This window comes from Odontomachus brunneus, unplaced genomic scaffold (assembly GCF_010583005.1).
Source record: "Odontomachus brunneus isolate Ranch 3 - 2012 unplaced genomic scaffold, Obru_v1 Obru_scaffold_070, whole genome shotgun sequence".
In the NCBI taxonomy this organism is placed as follows: Eukaryota; Metazoa; Arthropoda; class Insecta; order Hymenoptera; family Formicidae; genus Odontomachus; species Odontomachus brunneus.
In genome coordinates, this window is record NW_022639520.1 from 526,291 (window position 1) to 535,852 (window position 9,562).

At 41.0% G+C, this 9,562-nt stretch overlaps 1 protein-coding gene across 4 annotated transcripts in view; it reads left to right on the top strand.

Annotated features, from left to right (window-relative positions):
• LOC116846821 overlaps nucleotides 1–9,562 on the top strand; it is a 151,992-nt gene that overhangs the window by 60,097 nt on the left and 82,333 nt on the right. The window lies entirely within an intron of this gene.

Below are 9,562 nucleotides of genomic sequence, written 5' to 3' on the forward strand. Positions count from 1 at the left end.
AGTTTTGTCTATATTTTGCGGCTTAAAAGGCGAATAAACTCTAAGATTTTTCTTCTTTAAACTTTAAGTGGGCAATACAAAGCACTTTTTATCAAAAAAGGAATTGACATAATGTCTAAGACGACGGACGATTATCCAAAAGATGTCTTCGGGTCAAGTTCGAATCTCACCAAAGAAAATTTTAAAAATTATGAAAAAATAATGTGGTGGATTAATATAGATCTACACGAGAAACGGCGCACGATCGCTGCAACCGCTAGAGCTTCCGTGCGACGCCGTTAGACGGCACGCACAGGGAACGGTTTTCTCGCGAGAAAGTCCTGGTTAACAAACAATAAAAAGCCGGTCTCGGCGGAAGGTCAACACACTCCGCCGCTCTGGCTATCTCAGCATTTTACTGCAACTGAAAAGCCATCGGCCTCGGCTAGAAGCCGCATCCGGTTTAGAAGCGGCATCGAGCCTCCGGACGCTGAAAAAGCACCACAGCAGTCGCATCCGCTGCAGAAGCGGCAACGAGACCTCCGGACGCTGAAGAAGCGTCCACAATAGCCGCATCCGCTGGAGAAGCGGCTTCAAGACTCCGTAGACGCTGACGAAGCGCCCAACTCGGACAATCACACCGAGAGCAACGCTGACGTCCCCACGAGCCAGCTCCTCGGCGCAGGAACCTGTCCCGAGGCATAGACCCTCGGAGAAGCTCCGACGGCGCCTAACGGGATTCTTCAGGGAAAATTCCCCCGAACCCCCAGGAGTTCAGCTGGAGACGGCACCAGGGGCCCAGACGCGTCGTTCTCCTCGATCTCGGACTCCGTCGTCGACACGCGAGTTGACTCTCTCGCTCATTGTCTGGAAGTCGCTGGAGTCTCCACCTCCGGCCTCCTCCACGACGGGTGCCATTATCCCGTGGGAGCTTCGGATAATCTATGTCCCGCAGCGACTGTTGACGCGGCCACCAATAACGACTTTGGCCCTTGGAGATTCTCGAGTGGGACGACCACTATCTTCTCGATTCTCTTCCGAGGACGATCACCGCGCCAACAAGGAAAGACGGAATATATCCGACTAGAAAAAAAGGATCTGGGAGAAGAGGAAGCCCCAGAAAATTCGATTGAATTCCGCGGTCCGCCGAACACTTAAAAGAATTAGACTCACACACACACACACACATGTAAATTAGACACATAAAATAAATGTTTATATAAAAGGGTACAAAGAATTATTTCCTACATCACTCCTTCCCCGCGAGCGAAAGATCACCGAGAAATAACAAATACCTCCAAAAATAATATAGAACTTTTTTTTCATTGTATTTTACGAGTATTTATGAGTATTTATGAGAAAGCGTTCATTCTATGAGTAATTATAAAAAATTATGAGAAAGTTTTCTACCAAAAATTTAATTGAAGAACCTACGAAACGACAGAATTTGCGTGCAATCTACCGTCAGAGTCTGTCGGGAGAATTTGCGCGCAATCTGCCGCTAATTTGATATCAGAGTCTGTTAGCAGACCCTGTCAGCAGTCTGACGGCAGATTGGGGACGCAGATGACTATTCGAGCAGGATCTGTCGATAGATCCTGCTCGAATTCGACAAATCCTGTGGCCAATCTGTCGTCATTCTGCGTAGATTGCTTACTGAGTATATATACAGAATGTTTCATTTTAAATGATATTTCGCAAATCGATGATTTTATTGAAAAATTTTTCCAACGAAAGTTGCATGGCTTGAAGGGAGAATGAAAATGTGGACTTGACCTTGAGTGACCTTGTCAAAATCAGGTCAAGGTCATTAATGTTTTTTTAAACGGAAACCTCTATTTTTGATTACATATTCTTGTAGCTTATCGCGAGAGCTTTCCAAAACACTATAATAAAGTTACGTTTCATTGAATACTTTCCGAGTTATGGAGCTTGAAAGTTAAAGTATCGCCGGCGTTATCCATGTACGCATGCGCGTGTGAGTGGGATTCTTACGCGCGCGTGTCTCCGCGATCTATCCGCACTGCACTTTACATACGCTCACGCGCACGGAATTGAGTCCAATCCTTCCCATTTGAACGATTCAACTTTCCTCTTTTTTTCGTATAGCTTTTTCTTTTTATTTTTTTACCTAAGTGGCATCAATGATCGGTCTTGCCTTAGTTGGCTGGATCAATGATCGGTCTTGCCTTAGTTGGCCGGATCAGTGATCGATCTTGCCTTAACTTTCAAGCTTTATAACTTGGAAAGTACTCAATGAAACGTAACTTTATTATAGTGTTTTGGAAAGTTCTCGCGATAAGCTACAAGAATATGTAATCAAAATAGATAAGCTACAAGAATTTGTAATCAAAAATAGGGATTTTCGTTTAAAAAAACATTAATAACCTTGACCTGATTTTGACAAAGTCACTCAAGGTCAAGTCCACATTTTTATCATGTATCCCTTTTCAAGCCATGCAACTTTCGTTGGAAAATTTTTTCAATAAAATCATCGATTCGTGAGATAATCGACCATATCACTCAAAGTGACACCCTGTCATGCACATATGTTAGTGTACCAAGCCTTGCTATATCTCGTAGCTATGGGCAGAGGGACGCAACGAGTTGCGATTCGCGTATATCACGGTCGCGCGCCGGCCGAAGACATCTTTCTTTCGGCTGCCGCTTCCTCTACTCTCATTAGCTGAGACAAAATATTTTCTTGAAAACTATTGCGAATATCGCAAAACGGCACAGGACTTTCTTACTCGCCACAATCTGTCCTACGTTCTCACAAAGGCTCATCATGAAGGTCCGAAACTTTTCTTGACACAAGTCGTAGGAACGTAGAACGGATTAAACAAAACAGAAAAATCAAATACTATTTTGCGAAATTCGCAATAATTTTCAAGGAATTAATTATTTTGTCTGAGCAAATAAGCCGTCGAACCGGCGCGCGACTGATATGCGCGAATAGCGGCTCGCGACTCGCGAAGTAATTAATTATTTTGTCTCAGCAAATTAGGACTTGGGTCGGCGCGCGACCGTGATACACGCGAATCGTGACTCGCTGCGTTCCTCCGCCCATAGCTACGATGTGTCTCGTAGCCATAGTTACCATAGTTACGAGATACAGCGTAGCTATGGGCGGAGGGACGCAGCGATGATTCGCGTGTATCACGGTCGCGTACCGACCCAAGCCCTAATTTGCTGAGACAAAATAATTAATTACTCAAAAACTATTGCGAATTTCGCAAAATGGTATTTGGTTTTTCTGTTCCATTTAATCCGTTCTACTTTCCTACGAATTGTGTTAAGAAAGGTTTCGGACACCTTGTATATATAAGGTGAGTTTTTTTAACTTGAAACCGCAAAATATCTGAGGAAATAAGCATTGTACGAAAAAATTAACCCTCGATATTTTCGAGCGGGCAATACTATCCCGCAAAAGTTAACAACCCGTCACTCCTGGAGTTGGGATGGGAAATAATTTTGAAATCTTAAACGGGAACCCCTACTTTTTATTGCAGATTCGGATTCTACATCTAAAAGCACGTAAATTTTGTCTGAAACATTTTTTCGATTCCTGATAGATTCGTTGCATTCGGCGAAACTTTTCTTCAACGTAGTATCATTATGCAATAAAACATGGGGATTCCCATGCAATAAAACATAGGGAAACGAAATCTAATATTCATAGGCACCGTAAAAGCCTTAAATATCAAATGTGGATTCCCCTTGAAGAAAACGAAAGTTAATCAATTTTCGCCGAATGCAACGTCATCTACCAGGAATCGAAAAAATGTTTCAGATAAAATTTACATGTTTTTAAACGTAGAATCCGAATCTGTAATAAAAAGTAGGGGTTTTCATTTAAGATTTCAAAGCTAGCTCGGGAGGCGGAAAGCGACTAACTTTTGCGGAATATTATTGCTCCCACGAAAATATTGAAGGTTTATTTAGAATATTTTTTCGCATAATGCTTATTTTTCTAGATATTTGGTACGCAGACACGCACGCATATCCATACCCACACATATTTATGCGGATTAATACATATTCTTTTGTGAGTGTGTATGTGGAAAGGGGGGGGAAGAAAGTGCTTGCATTCGTGCATGTACGTATGTGTGTAGAATGCTCAAACTTATACAGGAATTTTTTTGTCGAATTGCACCTGACATAGCTAAACCACTAACAAAGGACATGACAGAACTGTCCTTCATCGATTTTGATGCGCTTTGGATATGTTGTAGAGCATCAAAAAATAAGAGATCCATATTTTTTATATCGGCTTATCTCGAAATTTAGGGGTTAAAATAACCCCTTGAAAAAAATTAACTTTTTCATTTTTATTGAATAATTCCTAAGATATGAGATATATGAAAAAAATGTTTCCTATAAAAGTTTTACAGTATTTAATGTTCTTTGCAACGGTGTATTTAATTTTTTTTTAATGTCAAGTTTCTTACTTCCTTCCTTCCCCTCCACTCGTTACCTTCGCAAAATTTTTAAGTTTTTGTAAGGACAACAATTGTAGAGCATTTAATACCAAATCCATCCATATATAATAGTAAAAGCTGGTTTCACTTTAATCATTGGCAAATGACATTATAACATCGTGCTATAGGCGTTATACTACCCAAGTAGATGAATACTATAGATAGATATGTTACTATAGGTAGAAGAATATAATGAATTGTAGAAAAATAACACATAGACAATTGCATACATTTAATATATAATGTTTACAATATATAATGTGTGTGTTATTATATTAATCATATAATAATTATAATATTAAAGAAAAATCGATAAAAACTTGAAAACGTGACATGACTTGTAACGTGACAGCCAAATTTGGACGACGAATTCGTGTTTAGCAGGCAAAAATACATTAGAAATGACTATTCGTACTCATGTCACAAAAAAAGTTCGATTTTTGTCGAATAGTGTAATTATTTGCTCTTGGTGCAAATAATCACTTTACATCACACATTTTTTTCATGAGCACCACCTTTGTAACAAATATGTGTCATAAATTAACATATTTATTTTCTATGTTTATGCAAGTTTTATATCGATTTTTCTTTAATATTATATTAATGATATGGTTTATATAATATAATAACACACATTTTATATTGTAAACATTATATACTAAATATATGCAATTGTCTATGTGTTATTTTTCTACAATTCATTATATCCCCTTACCTGTAGTAACATCTATTTACAGTATCCATCTACTTGGACAGTGTAGCGTCTATAGCACAAAAAGATACGCAGATCTCGAACGCATGTCGTCCCACTGTCACCTAGTACGCCCTCTTCCTTCTATGGTGAATCCCCCATGGCGTATTGCGTCCAAGCACCCGGAGGCTGCTTGGAAAAATTGGTGTCGACTCCGGAGTTTATTTGTATTATTTGCGGTTGAGGAGAGGCAACGGTGGAGACGGGCATACATGGACAACAGGTCTTAAAGGATAGCAACCTTCGACTTTGAGAAACTGACAGCTGTACCATTTGGTACAGTAACATTGTTTCTCTCTGTAGTCGCCGTGCACTCGGGATTGCGCCAGAGATATCGCTTCCGAACGGCATTTCTGAGCGTTATCTAGGGAGAGGAGAGTGTCGTGAGCGTGGAGCGTCAGGTAGCTCAGTGGTTTAGAGCAGTCGCCCGGCAAGCGAAAGACCCGGATTCGAGTCCCAACCTAGCAAAATCACGCTCTCGATATTTTTCTCTCTGGAACGAAAAAGATACGCAAATCTCGAACGCACGGCGTCCCTCTGCCATCTAGTACGCCCTCCTTCTTCTATGGAGTACGCGTTCCTTTATCACTTCGTTTTCCAACGATTAAAGTGAGACCAATTTTTACTATTATATATGGATGGATTTGGTATTAAATATTCTACAATTTTGGTCCTTACAAAAACTTAGAAATTTTGCGGATAACGAGTTGAAGGGGGGAGAGGCAATAAAAAATTTGTCATTTGAGAAAAATGAAATACGCCGTTGCAAAGAGTATTAAATACTGTAAAACTTTTGTAGGAAACATTTTTTCATATACTTCATATCTTAGGAATTATTCAATAAAAATGAAAAAGTTAATTTTTTTTAAGGGGCTATTTTAACCTCTAGATTTTGAGATAAGCCGATATAAAAAATATAGGTCTCTTACTTTTTGATGTTCTACAACATATCCAAAGCGCATCAAAATCGATGAAGGACAGTTCCGTCATGTCCTTTGTTAGTGGTTTAGCTATTCTCGATTCTGTTCCGAAAGCGCGAGCACGCCGTCTGCAATTGCGCCCGGTCCATTTTGAATGCCGCTTCAATAGCGGCTTGGAGGGAGGCCACGTTGGGGTGTTTGGCTTTGTTAGTGACTACGCCCCATACGTAGTAGTTCAGAGGGTTCAGATCGGGACTATTCGGAGGCCAAAAATTTTTCGATTAAAACATCTCGACATTGTCCGAGAGCCAGTTCTGCACTAAGTGACTCGTATGGGCAGGTGCGCCGTCTTATTGGAAAATATACGGCCTTCCTGTAGCCACGCCCTCCATCCAAAGCTTCACTGTAATCCTCAGGATCTCCACATAAACCTCCTTCATGACCATTTCCCTCTTCTTAAAGAAATGCGGTGATCATCGCCCTCACTCGAGACGACGCTTAGGACGTGGACACTGACCAGAAACTTGGTCCTGGTCATTACGGGGACGTCCTCGGGGTCGTGAGCGAGTCAACGGTCATTCCTCCGGTTCACCTTGGCATCCACGGTGAAGATCTTCTCATCAGAGAAAAACCTGATGCGGTCAGCAGCTGTGTGCTTCAGTGAACACACGAGCAAGTTGCAGCAGGCGTGTCTCTTGGCCTTAGCGGCCTCGGAGAGCATCTGTCGGAGCCGAAGGATGTAGAACTTGTACCTGAGGTCCTCTTGAACGACCCGACGAACGGTGGTGTCACTCACTCCCAAGACGACCGCTAATTTTGCGAGTGAAGTTCCTGGGTCTTTCAAAATGAGGTCTTGTGCTTTTCGAGCGAGTTCCGGAGTCCGTGTCGCCTTTTCCCTTACGTGTATTTTCCTCGCCGGAGTACAGAAGCCCACCTTGGACTTCTCCGAGGCCGCGTACTTCTGGATAATGTCATACACCGTCGACCTGGAGTATCCGAAGAACTTAATTATTTCGCTTAGCATCCTTCCGGCGCGGACACCTTCAATAACCGCCGCTCTTCGGTTATATTCCGATGTTGACCTGAACAACTTGGCCATTTCGAGGTTATTAACATCTTACCCACGTCTCTGGCCTACCTTTATCCTATCTGGCACTTACTGTTGCATTCTAATATAGCAGGAATGTCAAATTCAAATTTGTCTGGATTTAAATGGCGGACCCTGTAGTTCTTCAACTGGATTTTGAAGTTATAATTTTCGATTTAAATGAAAGGTCATATGCGTATGCTTATTTCGATATATAGGTATGGGTATGCGTGCGTGTGTGTGATGTGTGCGCGCGCGCGCGTGTATGTGTATGTGTGTGTGTGTGTGTGTGTGCTAAAATGGCATGGCAGGTGGCAATAACATGTTTTGAACGAGAAATAAAGAGAAAATCTCAGATTTAAATCAACTAGAGCGACATGGCGGGTCTGAGCAAGTCGCCATTTTTAATTTACACAATTTTATGAATCGCATATGGTCCGTCAATATATCATTTAACACTTGGGTGCATTAGAGTTAGTATAAATATTCTTTTGAATAAATTTAATGACGTAATTATAGTGCAAAAAAATTTTTTCACGTTTTGGCCGCCATTTGGGCCCGCCATCTTAAATTTTTGAAAACAACAAATTTCTTCTAAAGGCTTATACATTTTTGCCACGATATTTTCACTTTTCAGATACTTTCTTGAGGAGTTTCCGATCGAAAATAATTAATTCAATGAAAGAAAAACGAAAATTTTTGAATTTTTCGGAAAAAAAGCTTTTACTTTTCTTGCATTACATTTTTGAATAATTTGCGTTGCGGCATCTGAAAGATGCCAAAAAGCATTAGGAATGACATTTGGGGGGGATAATTATGCATTTTAACGGAGCAACCTCCAATGACCTTGATCTTGACATATGTTATAAAGATCACTCTCCTGAGTAACCCGCAAAATGTTTTAGACGGCGTTCATTGTTTGTTAAAAAGTTAATAAAAAGTTTTATCAATTAAATGTAATTTTTGCACACAATGTATATAGAAATATGTTAAACAGTACACGTATATGCACGAGGGAGGGGTCCCGCCCCTCCCCAAAAACCTACTTTTAACTTAATTTATCAATAAAAAATTTTTTTTTATAAATTGAACATAATTTTTGCACACAATGTATATGGAAATACGGAAATATTTGCGTATCTCCTATAGTTTCTGAAATATTAATAAAAAAGGTGCCTGTCTCTAATCGTGTAACTGGTAGGCTACGCCCCTCAGAGCCCCCGCACCACGGTGTGGGGGAGACCCAGTCTTTTGTGCTTAAGTTCAAAATTATAAACAAAAGAAGTTTCGAAAATACGGTAGAGTTTGTTCGCACTATATAAAATGTATACCTTAGAAATGTCATGAAAAAAGATGTATTTTCTAAAGAGTGAGAATTTCTTACAAAAGACTGCATCCCCTTCCTGCTGCGGTGCGGGGCGCTACGCCCCCTAGTCATACGGTTAGGAATAGGCATCTTTTTTATTAATACGCGCATATATATGTTCTCTGCGTGTTTACAGGGTGTCTCACACTCTCTTTCTCACATTAAATAGGAATGTAGAACGGGTTGAGATCAACATAAAAGTCCTATACGTTTTGCGATATTTACAATAATAACCGAGAAATTAATTGTAAAAGATTAATTGTAAGGAGAAATGCACGCTGAATGGTTGAGGGAAGAGCGCTTGTATAATAATATAACAGGCAGATGTCAGTGCGCGTCTTATATCGATTTGATCCTACGTCTTGCCGCACCGCGTCGAGACGAAATGTAGGAGTGCAGCGATATAAGTATAGGAAATAGTGCGTTGTTTTTTCAATCACCGCGCGCCGACATCCATGCGCTAAATTATTAAGCCGCGAACGCTCCATCTTCAACTATTCAGCGTGCGTTTTTCCTTAGTCTTTTACAATTAATTTCTCGGTTATTATTGCGAATATCGCAAAACGGTATAGGACTTTTATGTTCACCTCAACCCGTTCTACATTCCCACTTAATATGAGAAAGAGAGTGTGGGATACCCTGTATATGTACACGCACCGGCGTTAATGCCGTCCGAATATCCGTGTGACTCGCACACGATAACGCGTCACTCATACACTGCTGCGTGTAGGTGAGCCATGAGCAGCACGGAGTGGCGGAGAGAGCTAGCGGTATACGATCGTCGGACGCTTGGAGAGGGAATAGTGGTGGGAGTCGCGGCGATCTTCCATCCTCTATCGCAAACGTAAGAACGAGAGAAATAGCATTATAAGACGTCTGGACAGAAATGCCGTCCTAAAATACGTGTGACACACACTAAGAAAACGCTTGACTCACACTGTCTCGTCTATACGTGAGCAATACGCGGTGTCCCGACGA